Genomic DNA, 15,936 nt, shown 5'->3' on the forward strand with positions numbered 1-15,936 from the left:
CTCATTGCCTCTTTGCTTGACATCATGGGAAAATCAAAAGAAATCAGCCAAGACCTCAGACAAAAACCTCCACAAGTCTGGTTGATCCTTGGGAGCAATTTCCAAACACCTGAAGGTACCACATACATCTGAACAAACAATCGTACGCAAGTATAAACACCATGGGGCAATGCAGCCGTCATACCGCTCAGGAAGGAGACACTTTCTGTTTCCTAGAGATTAATATACTTTGGTGTGAAAAGTCCTAGAACAACAGCAAAGGACCTTGTGAAGATGCTGGAGGAAACAGGCACAAATCTATCTATATCCACAGTAAAAACAAGTCCTATATTGAGATAACCTGAAAGGCTGCTCAGCAAGGAATAAGCCACTGCTCCAAAAACCGCCATAAAAAAGCCATATTACGGTTTGCAACTGCACACGGGGACAAAGATCGTACTTTTTGGAGAAAATAGAACTGTTTGGCCATAATGACGATCGTTATGTTTGGAGGAAAAAGGGGGACGCTTGCAAGGCGAAGAACACCATCCCAACCGTGAAGCACGGGGGTGGCAGCAGCATGTTGTGAGGGTGCTTTGCTGCAGGAGGGACTGGTGCACTTCATTCAATAGATGCCATCATGAGGGAGGAAAATTATGTGGATATATTGAAGCAACATCTCAAGACATCAGTCATGAAGTTAAAGCTTGGTCGCAAATGGGTCTTCCAAATGGACAATGACCCCAAGCATACTTCCAAAGCTGTGGTAAAATGGCTTAAGGACAACAAAGTCAAGGTATTGGAGTGGCCATCACAGCCCTGACCTCAATCATATAGAAAATTTGTGGGCAGAACTGAAAAAGCATGTGCGAGCAAGGAGGCCTTACAAACCTGACTCAGTTACACCAGCTCTGTCAGGAGGAATGGGCCAGAATTCACCCAACTTATTGTGGGAAGCTTGTGGAAGGCTACCCGAAACGTTTGACCCAAGTGAAACAATTTAAAGGCAATGCTACCAAATACTAATTGAGTGTATGTAAACTTCTGACCCACTAGGAATGTGATGAAAGAAATAAAAGCTGAAATAAATCATTCTCTCAACAATTATTCTGGCATTTCACATTCTTAAAATGAAGTGGTAATCCTAACTGACCTAAGACAGGGAATTTTTATGAGTATTAAATGTCAGGAATTGTGAAAAACTGAGTTTAAACGTATTTGGCTAAGGTGTATGTAAACTTCCGACTTCAACTGTATCTCCTTTTAACTGTGTCAGACTGCAACATCTTAGTAGCCTAGCTATGACTGTGGCATGTGTCTGTACACTTTCCCTCCACTGCGCACTGTAAACTTTACACTTGAAAGCAGCGCAGATGCAAGAACATCAGGCTGTAATTTCATATAGTAGATGACTCAACTGTGGACTCGTGTGCTCTTCTATTAGTCACGTTATAGCTGACCTGTGATTATTGCCCTTACTAGTGTGATTGTATTGACATTCCCAGCCTTAGTTACAGTAGTTAATTTTTGTTCAAAATGTTGAGTCATTGAATGGATGGAGCCAGCAAACAAGGTACCGGGTCAGCTGTTAATTAACAACCTAATAGCTATATTGTTTTGACTACCAAGAAATGTATTGGTGAATTATATGAATTATGCATTGAACTGCATCCGTCTATTCTGCCAACAATGTCTTACCGAATATCATACATCTTTAAAATAAACTTTAACCTATTAGTAAAACCTCTTATAAAGTTGGTTTGAAGCATAAATTTAGAATTTTATATTTTTCACGGATTATAAATGTCTGTTTCATATCTGCAAAGTAGTTGAAGTGCTGTCAGTTCCACTTTCATAGACACACAAAACCTGCAAAACCTGAATGCACATTCGTTGAGGGATTGTTTTCCAGGAAAGAGAATGTGCTACAAGTGGCATTAGGTTGGTGCTTTCAGCATAATGTATGAAAGATCTTTACAAATCAAGTTATTATGAATTCATCTTTCAGATCAGGTTGCACTGGAATAAACTCAAATGTAGTTTGATTGAGAGGACATTGTGGTGGAGATTGACAGCAGATTTAGCCAATGGCAGAATTATACAGTACACCCTGACTCTAGCAGCATTCACACTATGTCCATGTGCCATTCATCTGAGGTGCCATAGTGCTGCTCTCATCACTGGGCTGCTACAGTTGTTTTCATAGGGATGTCAGCTGTAGTAGGCCACCTGTAGGTTATCAGCTATCTGTTACGGTTTTCTTCCGTCGAAGGAGAGTCGGACCAAAATGCAGCGTGGTATTTTTGATACATGTTTAATGACGACGAAAAAACGAACAATACAAAACAACAAACGTAACGTGAAAACCTATACAGCCTATCTGGTGCAAACAAACACAGAGACAGGAACAATCACCCACGAAACACTCAAAGAATATGGCTGCCTAAATATGGTTCCCAATCAGAGACAACGAGAATCACCTGCCTCTGATTGAGAACCGCCTCAGGCAACCATAGACTTTGCTAGAACACCCCACTAAGCCACAATCCCAAAACCTACGAAAAAAAAACATACATAAACACAACACAAAATAAACCCATGTCACACCCTGGCCTGACCAAAATAAAGAAAGAAAATACAAAATACTAAGACCAGGGCGTGACACTATCCTGCATGCCTGGATGCCAGATTAAAGTAATTCCCCATGAAGAAAATCATCACTGTAATATTACATTTGGGAAGACATTATTGAATGTTTTGTCATAACGCCAGCATAAAGTTGTCATAAACATAAGGGTTTTGTGTCGATGTATGTCACCTCTCCAATAAATATTTGACGATGCATGATGTTTTATCATCATTCAAGTGATCCAACAGGAAACACAGGAAGGATCAGTTTTCTCAAGGCCAAAACAAGAAACCAAGGCCAAGACGACATCTTCAATTTCTATTTAATCTTTTTATGGCATGAACATAGTATGCAAATGAGAGGGTTGAGTAACAGTTACTAACATAATGACATAGCCATTCAAAGTGAATGCTAACTCCATGGCTATGGAGAAAAATTGTAAACCATGGTCAGGTTGAGGTAATGCGCTAAGATGATACCAGCAGGCACGACGGGGTCCATGAGCATGAAATTCAAGCTTGTAGGTTGCAGGTGGTGCTGTGCGTAGATCTCAGAATGGACACCAGCTCTCTGATCTGGACCAGGCTGCCCACCACCAAGCCTTACCTGCGGCTCTCCAGGACATAACACCCTGTCTGCTCAAAAAAGTTCAGGTCAAACTTTGCTTCTCCCAGCTTCACAGTGAATGATGTCTAGTGTGGTGAGCGCTCCCTTACGAACCAGCGGTGTCACAGTTATCTGGTTGCCACGCCCATGGAGCTCCTACACCAGCACCTCCATGTTGACCCAGTGGCTGCCATCTACAGGGAACACCAGGATCCTGTTGCCATAGAAACAAGGGGGCAGTATGAGAAGGAGGAGGAACAATGAGAGAAGGAGCCAGACAAAGGTGTGCAGGATCTCTCTACACACACTCAGATATTTCTCTCACCTGCACAGAAACAAAAGCAATATCATGGGAAACGGAAATGGCAAATATCTACACAAAATCGTATCCATTTTTACAATAGCAACAACAACAAAAACAAATGAATATAAGAAATGCATGTAATGCATACAGTTCAGATTAATTTACAACACAAGTACACTATTTTAAGATTCATAATATACATTTGGAAGCTTGGAATTAGTTGTAAACACACATTTAACTTTTTAAATCATTTCCAAAAATGAGAATGTAAATTCTGTGTTTTGAATTTGAATTTTGTGATGATCTTTCTTGCTCTGCTGTGTGATATTGTCTTATACTATCTAGCTTCTACTTTGCTCTCTGTCTGATTTGTACTCTTTCTTACTTTAAAAAGGACATGATACACAGAGTAAAATGAAAGTCAGATTGACATTAACATCATAGAGAATATGTTGAATGAAAAACATGTTAATTTGTCTCCTCTGAGCTTGTAGTAGCTAATATGTATTCCTCATGGGCCTCAATCAAACTATGCAATTTGTATAATCTATTAAAATGCATATTATCTGACTCCATAAAGATAAATAGCAATGTGCAAGTCAGTATTAGTCTCTCTCTCTCTCTCTCTCTTCCGAAACCTCCTCTTATAGCCAAGGTCCTCTGGTCAAAATGCTCCTTATTCCAAACTGCAGCTAGAGTGAGAAAGAAGTCATGTCCACATAAAGACAAACTCACATTTTGGAGATCAGGAGGAAATACCCTAAAATGGCAAAAATAATCATGGTGTGTTTCATAGCTCTGGTGGAAGAGGACATGGAGGAGAGGGAGTTTGAGTTACCACAGCCATTTTCTCTCCAGTAGCCTAACTTGTAGATGATTGTTGACACCTCAACCAGCATTAAGGGTAAGGGCAATTTGTGACTTGTTTTGGTAATCAGTGGCTGCACGAAGGGCTGTGGGGAGTGGTGGGGAGTGGTTTCTCCTCTCCTAGGCAATCAGCAATTGGTACAGGGAGGTGTGCTCTTCACTTCTGATAGACAATTAGCAACTCATTTTAGTATTTCAATCTCCCTGGTTTCTCAGCGGTTGCTGTGTCAGTGGTGGTTTTGTCAGCAAAACTAAGACCTTCGCCGAAACATAGACGGTTCTGCTGAGTTGTTCTGCCGAGTTCTTCGATGAAGGCTCCACACATCTCTCACTTGAGTATCTTACCTGGTTATTTTCTGAAGATCTCATTCGATTTTTTGTAGCTTTGGCAACTATGTGTGTATTTTCTATAAATGTGCGCTACTATCCCTGTAGGCTTTACAGACCCACCAACCCTTCTAATTTAGTGTACCCTGCGTGCACACCCCATGTGGAATTCTGGGACTCTGGCAGCGTTCGGATCTGCGGTTAAGAACATAGAGTTCATCTCCGCTTATGCCCTTCAGTCCCTTGACTTTTTGGCCCTGACGGAGACATGGATCCCGACGATGGCTCACGGCCCTTCGTACTTGGCAAATTCAACCTGTGTAATCTGCCTTCGATTCATTTAATAACTTTCTCTTTCCCTCCTTGCCTCTTTTGACTTCAGCCTTTCCCAATCCCCTCCAACTCACAAGGGAGGCAATGCGCTTCTTCTCATATTTACTAGAACCTGTTTTCCTACTAATCTCACCGCAAACCCCCTCCAGGTCTCTGATCACTACTTTGTTTCCTTTTCTGTCTCCCTTTCCTCCAACACTAGCTACTCAGGCCCTACCTAGATGGTCTTCGCTCTCACCACTCTCTCCTCTTCTATCCTATAGTCTCTCGCTTCTGAGAAATCCTTCTCCCTCCTGTCTCCTGATTCTGCCTCTTCGACCGTAATCTCCTGCCTTTCTGAATCCTGGTACTCGCACTGTCCCCTTTCCTCCCGGCCGGCTTGGCCCGAACCACCTGCTCCTTGGATTAGTGATTCCTTGCGAGTTTACAGAAGCTATAATGGAGGAAAACTAAGCTTCCCGAAGGACCTATCATCCGTTCACCGCCTGCTCTATAACTTCTCTTCCTCTAAATCTGCTGCGAAAGACACTTTCTATCACTCTACATTTCAAGCTTCTGCCTCTAAACCTAGGAAATATTCCCACTGTAACAGTTTTCTTGAGTTGAAGGAGAGGCGGACCAAAATGTAGCGTGGTTACTGGTATACATCTTTAATAAAGCTGAAAACACGAACAGTATACAAAAACAATAAATGTGAACAAAACCTAAACAGCCTATCTGGTGCAAACAAACACAGAGACAGGAATAATCACCCACAAAACCCAACACCAAACAGGCTACCTAAATATGGTTCCCAATCAGAGACAATGACTAACACCTGCCTCTGATTGAGAACCATATCAGGCCAAACATATAAATAGACAAACTAGACATGTAACATAGAATGCCCACTCAGATCACACCCTGACCAAAGAAAATATAGAAACATACAAAGCAAACTATGGTCAGGGTGTGACACCCACCTTCTCCTTAATCCTCCAACCGCTCCTTCCTCCCACTCTGTGGATCACTTTGTCAAGCACTTTGGAAAAAAGGTTGACATCCATTCCTCATTCACTCATACTATTGAGTCCACTGGTCCCACTTACACAGATATAGCCTATACCTTGACCTCTTTCTCCCCTCACTCTTCAGATGATATCCTGCGACTAGTGAGGTCTGGCCGCCCGACAAACTGCCCACTCGACCCCCATCACCTCCTCCCTTCTCCAGACCATCTCTGGAGACCTTCTCCCAATCTACACTTCCCTCATCAACTCATCCCCTCTGACTTCAAAATGGCCAGAGTTGCTCCCCTCCTCAACAAACCAACACTCAACTCAACATCCAAAAACTATAGACCTGTATCTCTTAGCTTTCATTCCAAAACAATTGAGCGTGCTGTCTCTATTAAACTTTCTAGCTATCTCTCTCGATATTCTTGACCCTAACCAGTCAGGCTTAAAGGCGGGTCACTCAACTGAGACTGCTCTTGTCTGTGTCACGGAGGCTCTCCACACTGCCAAAGCTGACTGTCTCTCCTTTCTTCTAATCCTCCTAGATCTATCCAATGCCTTCAACACCGGGAATCATGAAATCTTCCTCTCCACTCTTTCAGGGCTGTGTGTCTCAGACTCTGCAGGTAACTCCTACCAGGTGATGTGGAGAGGATCTGTGTCTGCACCACGAACTCTCACTACTGGTGTCCCCTAGAGCTCGGTTCTTTGCTCTCTTCTCTCTATACACCAGGTCACTCAGCTCCGTCATATCCTCATATGGTCTCCTATCATTGCTATGTGGACGCCATTCACTACTCCCCCCCCTCCTTCTGACACCCAGGTGGCAACAGGCATCTCTGTGTGCCTGGCAGATATCTCTGCTTGGATGTCTGCCCACCATCTCAAGCTCAACCTCGACAAGACGGAACTGCTCTTCCTCCCAGGGAATGCCTGGCCACTCAAAAACATCTCCATCATGGTTGACAATTCCACAATGTTGCCTTCCAAAGAACCTTGGCGTGACCCTGGACAACACCCTGTCATTCTCTGCAAACATCAAAGCAGTGACACTGTCCTGCAGGTTCATGCTCTACAACATCTGTAGAGTAAGACGCTAACAAGTGGCGCAGTTCCTAATCCAGGCTCTTATCTTCTCCCGTCTGGACTACTGCTACTTGGCATTGACTGGCTTCCTCGCTTGTTCCATCAAACCCCTGCAACTTATGCTGCAGCCTGCCTAGTTTTCAACCTTCCCATGTTCTCCCATGTCACCCCACTTCTCTGCCCACTCCACTGACTTCCAGTTGAAGCATACATCCACTACAAGACCATGGTGCTTGCCTACAGAAGAGCAAGACTATTTGCCACTCCATTCTACTACCTCTGGTCTCTTGGCCCTCTTGGCAGCTTGCGCTCAGCCCAGTCCAAGCACTTCTCTGTCTTGACACCCCAATGGTGGAACCAGCTTCCCCCTGAAGCTAGTACATATTCCCTGCCCATCTTCCGAAAGCACTTGAAACCTTACATCTTCAAAGAGTATCTTTAAATAAATCCCCCTCATAAATCCCCCTCACCCTGACCAAATCCCCCCTTTCTACCTCTGACTTTGCCGATAAGTATTTTATTTAGGAAAATTGTACTTACTATACCTGTGATATGTGGTTGTCCCACCTAGCTATGTTAAGATGAATGTTCTAACTGTAAGTCGCTCTGGATCAGAGCGTCTGCTAAATTACTAAAATGTTCTCCCAATAGAACTACAGTCTAATCTCTCATTGGGAAATAGCCCCTATAAACTGGCAAAACCCTAGATCCCTCTCTGAATGTGAGCCCTTTCTCCCCAGCTAATTTGATTTAAAAGGACACTTTCACTCATGCAAGGTTTTGCAAAGTACTTAACAATTCCTGCTTCAATGTTTATGTAAACGTATTTGTCATTCTTACTCAATGACAAATATTCATGTAAATTCTAACAGACCAAGATGTTTGGTTAACCTTATAAAATAAGTAACAGTCCAATAGAAGAGAAACTCAATATAAATTACTTTATTACATGTCAAGACAATGAGCAGTGGACATTACCATCAAATAAACCTCAGACTATAAACCATATAAAAACACATTTTCATCAATCTAATTCATTTTTTGTCAAATGCCATCTTCATATGACCCCCTCTGGCCATCTCAGGGGGCCCTGCCATCATCCCAGGGGGCATCTCAGCCATGTTGGAGGACTGTGGGCTGTTCATGACTTAGCTCTGTTGGTTGGAGGACTGGTGGGCCGGTCATTAATCAATCAATTAGATTTATTTAGAAAGCCCAGGTCAGCAACTCAGGAGTAAATGTCAGTTGGCTTTTTATAGTCGATCATTCAGAGAGAGAGTCAAAAACGGCAGGTCCGGGTCAAGGTAGCATGTCTGGTGAACAGGTCAGGGTTCGATAGCCGCAGGCAGAACAGTTGAAACTGGAGCAGCAGCACGACCAGGTGGACTGGGGACAGTAATGAGTCATCAGACCAGGTAGTCCTGAGGCATGGTCCTAGGGCTCAGGTCCTCCGAGAGAGACAGAGAGAATTAGAGGGATCATACTTAAAATCACACAGGACACTGGATAAGACAGAAGAAACACTCCAGATATAACAGACTGACCCTAGCCCCCTGACACATAAACTAGGGCAGCAAAATACTGGAGGCTGAGACGGGGGTTGGGAGACATGACCAACCAGGCAAGATATAACCCGACCCACTTTACCAAAGCACAGCCCCCACACCACGAGAGGGATATTTTCAACTACCCTGAAACAAGGCCGAGTATAGCCCACAAAGATCTCCCCCACGGCACGAACCCGAGGGGGGCGCCAACCCAGACAGGAAGATCACATCAGTGACTCAACCCACTCAAGTGATGCACCACTCCTAGGGATGGCATGGAAGAGCACCAGTAAGCCAGTGACTCAGCCTCTGTAATAGGGTTAGAGGCAGAGAATCCCAGTGGAGAGATGGGAACCAGCCAAGCAGAGACAGCATGGGCGGTTCGCTGCTCCAGTGCCTTTCCGTTCACCTTCACACCCCCGGGCCAGACTACACTCAATCATAAGACCTACTGAAGAGATGATGACGTAGCTCTGTTGGTTGACGTAGATGACGTAGCTCTTCTACTTCCGGCGCCGACAGAGATGGCCGCCTCGCTTCGCGTTCCTAGACAACTATGCAGTGTTTTGTTTTTTTACGTGTTATTTCTTACATTAGTACCCCAGGTCATCTTAGGTTTCATTACATACAGTCGAGAAGAACTACTGAATATAAGATCAGCGTCAACTCACCATCAGTACGACCAAGAATATGTTTTTCGCGACGCGGATCCTGTGTTCTGCCTTTCAACCGGGACAACAGAATGGATCCTATGCGGCGACCCAAAAAAACGACTCCGAAAAAGAGGGAAATGAGGCGGTCTTCTGGTCAGACTCCAGAGACGGGCACATCGTGCACCACTTCCTAGCATTCTTCTCGCCAATGTCCAGTCTCTTGACAGCAAGGTTGATGAAATCCGAGCAAGGGTAGCATTCCAGAGGGACATCAGAGACTGTAACGTTCTTTGCTTCACGGAAACATGGCTCACTGGAGAGACGCTATCCGAGGCGGTGCAGCCAGCGGGTTTCTCCACGCATCGCGCCGACAGAAACAAACATCTTTCTGGTAAGAAGAGGGGCGGGGGCGTATGCCTTATGGCTAACGAGACATGGTGTGACGAAAGAAACATACAGGAACTCAAATCCTTCTGTTCACCTGATTTAGAATTCCTCACAATCAAATGTAGGCCGCATTATCTACCAAGAGAATTCTCTTCGATTATAATCACAGCCGTATATATCCCCCCCCAAGCAGACACATCGATGGCTCTGAACGAACTTTATTTGACTCTTTGCAAATCCATTTATCCGGAGGCTGCATTCATTGTAGCTGGGGATTTTAACAAGGCTAATCTGAAAACAAGACTCCCTAAATTTTATCAGGATATCGATTGCGCAACCAGGGGTGGAAAAACCTTGGATCATTGTTACTCTAACTTCCGCGACGCATATAAGGCCTTGCCCCGCCCTCCTTTCGGAAAAGCTGACCACGACTCCATTTTGTTGATCCCTGCCTACAGACAGAAACTAAAACAAGAGGCTCCCACGCTGAGGTCTGTCCAACGCTGGTCCGACCAAGCTGACTCCACACTCCAAGACTGCTTCCATCACGTGGACTGGGATATGTTTCGTATTGCGTCAGATAACAATATTGACGAATACGCTGATTCGGTGTGCGAGTTCATTAGAACGTGTGTTGAAGATGTCGTTCCCATAGCAACGATTAAAACATTCCCTAACCAGAAACCGTGGATTGATGGCAGCATTCGCGTGAAACTGAAAGCGCGAACCACTGCTTTTAATCAGGGCAAGGTGACTGGTAACATGACCGAATACAAACAGTGCAGCTATTCCCTCCGCAAGGCTATCAAACAAGCTAAGCGTCAGCACAGAGACAAAGTAGAATCTCAATTCAACAGCTCAGACACAAGAGGCATGTGGCAGGGTCTACAGTCAATCACGGACTACAAGAAGAAATCCAGCCCAGTCACGGACCAGGATGTCTTGCTCCCAGGCAGACTAAATAACTTTTTTGCCCGCTTTGAGGGCAATACAGTGCCACTGACACGGCCTGCAACGAAAACATGCGGACTCTCCTTCACTGCAGCCGAGTTGAGTAAGACATTTAAACGTGTTAACCCTCGCAAGGCTGCAGGCCCAGACGGCATCCCCAGCCGCGCCCTCAGAGCATGCGCAGACCAGCTGGCCGGTGTGTTTACGGACATATTCAATCAATCCCTATACCAGTCTGCTGTTCCCACATGCTTCAAGAGGGCCACCATTGTTCCTGTTCCCAAGAAAGCTAAGGTAACTGAGCTAAACGACTACCGCCCGTAGCACTCACTTCCGTCATCATGAAGTGCTTTGAGAGACTAGTCAAGGACCATATCACCTCCACCCTACCTGACACCCTAGACCCACTCCAATTTGCTTACCGCCCAAATAGGTCCACAGACGATGCAATCTCAACCACACTGCACACTGCCCTAACCCATCTGGACAAGAGGAATACCTATGTGAGAATGCTGTTCATCGACTACAGCTCGGCATTCAACACCATAGTACCCTCCAAGCTCGTCATTCAGCTCGAGACCCTGGGTCTCGACCCCGCCCTGTGCAACTGGGTACTGGACTTCCTGACGGGCCGCCCCCAGGTGGTGAGGGTAGGCAACATCTCCACCCCGCTGATCCTCAACACTGGGGACCCACAAGGGTGCGTTCTGAGCCCTCTCCTGTACTCCCTGTTCACCCACGACTGCGTGGCCACGCACGCCTCCAACTCAATCATCAAGTTTGCGGACGACACAACAGTGGTAGGCTTGATTACCAACAACGACGAGACGGCCTACAGGGAGGAGGTGAGGGCCCTCGGAGTGTGGTTTCAGGAAAATAACCTCACACTCAACGTCAACAAAACTAAGGAGATGATTGTGGACTTCAGGAAACAGCAGAGGGAACACCCCCCTATCCACATCGATGGAACAGTAGTGGAGAGGGTAGCAAGTTTTAAGTTCCTCGGCATACACATCACAGACAAACTGAATTGGTCCACCCACACAGACAGCATCGTGAAGAAGGCGCAGCAGCGCCTCTTCAACCTCAGGAGGCTGAAGTAATTCAGCTTGTCACCAAAAGCACTCACAAACTTCTACAGATGCACAATCGAGAGCATCCTGGCGGGCTGTATCACCGCCTGGTACGGCAACTGCTCCGCCCACAACCGTAAGGCTTTCCAGAGGGTAGTGAGGTCTGCACAACGCATCGCCGGGGGCAAACTACCTGCCCTCCAGGACACCTACACCACTCGATGTTACAGGAAGGCCATAAAGATCATCAAGGACATCAACCACCCGAGCCACTGCCTGTTCACCCCGCTATCATCCAGAAGGCGAGGTCAGTACAGGTGCATCAAAGCTGGGACCGAGAGACTGAAAAACAGCTTCTATCTCAAGGCCATCAGACGGTTAAACAGCCACCACTAACATTGAGTGGCTGCTGCCAACACACTGACTCAACTCCAGCCACTTTAATAATGGGAATTGATGGGAAATGTAAATATATCACTTGCCACTTTAAACAATGCTACCTTATATAATGTTACTTACCCTACATTATTCATCTCATATGCATACGTACAGTGCCTTGCGAAAGTATTCGGCCCCCTTGAACTTTGCGACCTTTTGCCACATTTCAGGCTTCAAACATAAAGATATAAAACTGTATTTTTTTGTGAAGAATCAACAACAAGTGGGACACAGTCATGAAGTGGAACGACATTTATTGGATATTTCAAACTTTTTTAACAAATCAAACACTGAAAAATTGGGCATGCAAAATTATTCAGCCCCCTTAAGTTAATACTTTGTAGCGCCACCTTTTGCTGCGATTACAGCTGTAAGTCGCATGGGGTATGTCTTTATCAGTTTTGCATATCGAGAGACTGACATTTTTTCCCATTCCTCCTTGCAAAACAGCTCGAGCTCAGTAAGGTTGGATGGAGAGCATTTGTGAACAGCAGTTTTCAGTTCTTTCCACAGATTCTCGATTGGATTCAGGTCTGGACTTTGACTTGGCCATTCTAACACCTGGATATGTTTATTTTTGAACCATTCCATTGTAGATTTTGCTTTATGTTTTGGATCATTGTCTTGTTGGAAGACAAATCTCCGTCCCAGTCTCAGGTCTTTTGCAGACTCCATCAGGTTTTCTTCCAGAATGGTCCTGTATTTGGCTCCATCCATCTTCCCATCAATTTGAACCATCTTCCCTGTCCCTGCTGAAGAAAAGCAGGCCCAAACCATGATGCTGCCACCACCATGTTTGACAGTGGGGATGGTGTGTTCAGGGTGATGAGCTGTGTTGCTTTTACGCCAAACATAACGTTTTGCATTGTTGCCAAAAAGTTCAATTTTGGTTTCATCTGACCAGAGCACCTTCTTCCACATGTTTGGTATGTCTCCCAGGTGGCTTGTGGCAAACTTTAAACGACACTTTTTATGGATATCTTTAAGAAATGGCTTTCTTCTTGCCACTCTTCCATAAAGGCCAGATTTGTGCAATATACGACTGATTGTTGTCCTATGTACAGAGTCTCCCACCTCAGCTGTAGATCTCTGCAGTTCATCCAGAGTGATCATGGGCCTCTTGGCTGCATCTCTGATCAGTCTTCTCCTTGTATGAGCTGAAAGTTTAGAGGGACGGCCAGGTCTTGGTAGATTTGCAGTGGTCTGATACTCCTTCCATTTCAATATTATCGCTTGCACAGTGCTCCTTGGGATGTTTAAAGCTTGGGAAATCTTTTTGTATCCAAATCTGGCTTTAAACTTCTTCACAACAGTATCTCGGACCTGCCTGGTGTGTTCCTTGTTCTTCATGATGCTCTCTGCGCTTTTAACGGACCTCTGAGACTATCACAGTGCAGGTGCATTTATACGGAGACTTGATTACACACAGGTGGATTGTATTTATCATCATTAGTCATTTAGGTCAACATTGGATCATTCAGAGATCCTCACTGAACTTCTGGAGAGAGTTTGCTGCACTGAAAGTAAAGGGGCTGAATAATTTTGCACGCCCAATTTTTCAGTTTTTGATTTGTTAAAAAAGTTTGAAATATCCAATAAATGTCGTTCCACTTCATGATTGTGTCCCACTTGTTGTTGATTCTTCACAAAAAAATACAGTTTTATATCTTTATGTTTAAAGCCTGAAATGTGGCAAAAGGTCGCAAAGTTCAAGGGGGCCGAATACTTTCGCAAGGCACTGTATATACTGTACTCTATATCATCGACTGCATCCTTATGTAATACATGTATCACTAGCCACTTTAACTATGCCACTTTGTTTACATACTCATCTCATATGTATATACTGTACTCGATATCATCTACTGTATCTTGCCTATGCTGCTCTGTACCATCACTCATTCATATATCCTTATGTACATATTCTTTATCCCCTTACACTGTGTATAAGACAGTAGTTTTTTGGAATTGTTAGTTAGATTACTTGTTCGTTATTACTGCATTGTCGGAACTAGAAACACAAGCATTTCGCTACACTCGCATTAACATCTGCTAACCATGTGTATGTGACAAATAACATTTGATTTGATTTGATTTGGGGGACTGTAGGCCGGTCATGATGTAGCTCTGTTGGTTGGGGGACTGGTGGATCGGTTATGACATAGGTCTGTTGGTTGGGGAACTGTGGATCAGTTATGACATAGCTCTGTTGATTGGTTGTGTAGGACACGTTTGAGTTGGTCATGGTTGGAGGCTGCAGATGGATGGCCACAGGCTGGGTGGTTGTGAAAGTGCAGCCCTTCTTGTGCTTGTTGATCTCCCTGGCCATCTGACACCACAAGCAACAGGCATAGAAGCAGGACACCAAGATGTCCTCAAAGAGGCTTCCCTGTGGACCTACACAGACACACTTGTTTAACACTATCACACACACGTAAACAGAACACACATAATACTCCTATCACAAAATGTGTATCTGCAAGAACAACTTTCATGTAATGTCTATTTGTAATGGGAAACATTACACCTGAATGCCATATTTGTGGCGTACAGCAACCCGCATGGACAGACTTGCGGGTGGCACAATGATGGGCACCCCAAAGGCAAGCATGCAAGCAGGGCCAATGATGTCCACTAATGGCAGACAGGTACTCTCTCCAAACACTCCCGTGGTGGAGCAGGCAAAGCAAGGACAGCACCAGAAACCATAGCAACCTGCACACAGAAACACCTCATCAACAGAGAGAGCAACAACAAGACAACTCTTATAAGTGGTGCCGATATTTTAAGACAGAATACCTTGAGCTTAGGAGCAGATGGGATATGACGTCCCATGGATACTCACAGGAATTCAAATCCTGAAAGGAGTCAGTGGCCAGTGTTCAAATCAAATGTTATTTGTCACATGCAACGAATACAACCGGTGTAGACCTTATAGTGACATGCTTACATAGAAGGTGCTGCCACCTGTTGATGGACTATGATGTTTGCTGCCATGGTGATCAGACCTGTCTCCAGACATAATGAGAAGGAAGATGTAGCACTCACAATCGTAGTGTATTTGTGGGGGGGAATGCCTCAGCAGTATGATTCTAAGATCTAGCTGGACAGCAAGCTAATTGTTGTTTACACTGTAAAAACATTCAAGGTGGCCTAACAAAAAATTATTCCACAACTTTTTTTACTTCACCCAACTTTTTGGGCAAAGTGTTGCATGCAATTCACATTTTGAGTTGACCAAAACCTTCTTCTGAGTCAGACAAGTCAGACAAATCTCACTAATTATGAAAATATAGCCAGATGTTTTGCTGTATCTGGTTAAATGCATCAAATGTACGTTTGAATTGTAAACAAGTCCTTGACAAGTACATGTAATAAAATGAGGTACTTCTTTACAGGCATACTGGGAAATATGTATCTTAAGCCAACACAGTATTTTAAGTTGCAGGTCTCAGGAAACTGAACTTGAATGATCAACTAAACCATTTGTTTTGTAAAGGCAAACCTTAATGTTGAATAAGTTCGCAAAAATCAAAAAGGCTCTGGAACTAGTTACTCAGACTTGTCTCATAGACCAGATGTAAATAGTTAATATAAATCTGGGTCACTCAAATTAGTATGATATGTTCAATTTGGTATTGTTACATACACTGAACAAAAATGTAAATCCAACTATTTCAAGGATTTTACAGTTATAGTTCATATAAGGAAATCAGTCAATTGAAATACTTTAATTAGGCCCTAATCTTTGTGTTTCACAT

The 15,936-nt window shown here is 44.2% G+C and overlaps 1 pseudogene; it reads right to left on the reverse strand.

Annotated features, from left to right (window-relative positions):
• Positions 1-8,121: 8,121 nt before the first annotated feature.
• LOC112230581 lies at positions 8,122-15,172 on the reverse strand (annotated as a pseudogene).
• Positions 15,173-15,936: the final 764 nt, after the last annotated feature.

Source organism: Oncorhynchus tshawytscha, linkage group LG33 (assembly GCF_018296145.1).
Source record: "Oncorhynchus tshawytscha isolate Ot180627B linkage group LG33, Otsh_v2.0, whole genome shotgun sequence".
NCBI classification, from domain to species: Eukaryota; Metazoa; Chordata; class Actinopteri; order Salmoniformes; family Salmonidae; genus Oncorhynchus; species Oncorhynchus tshawytscha.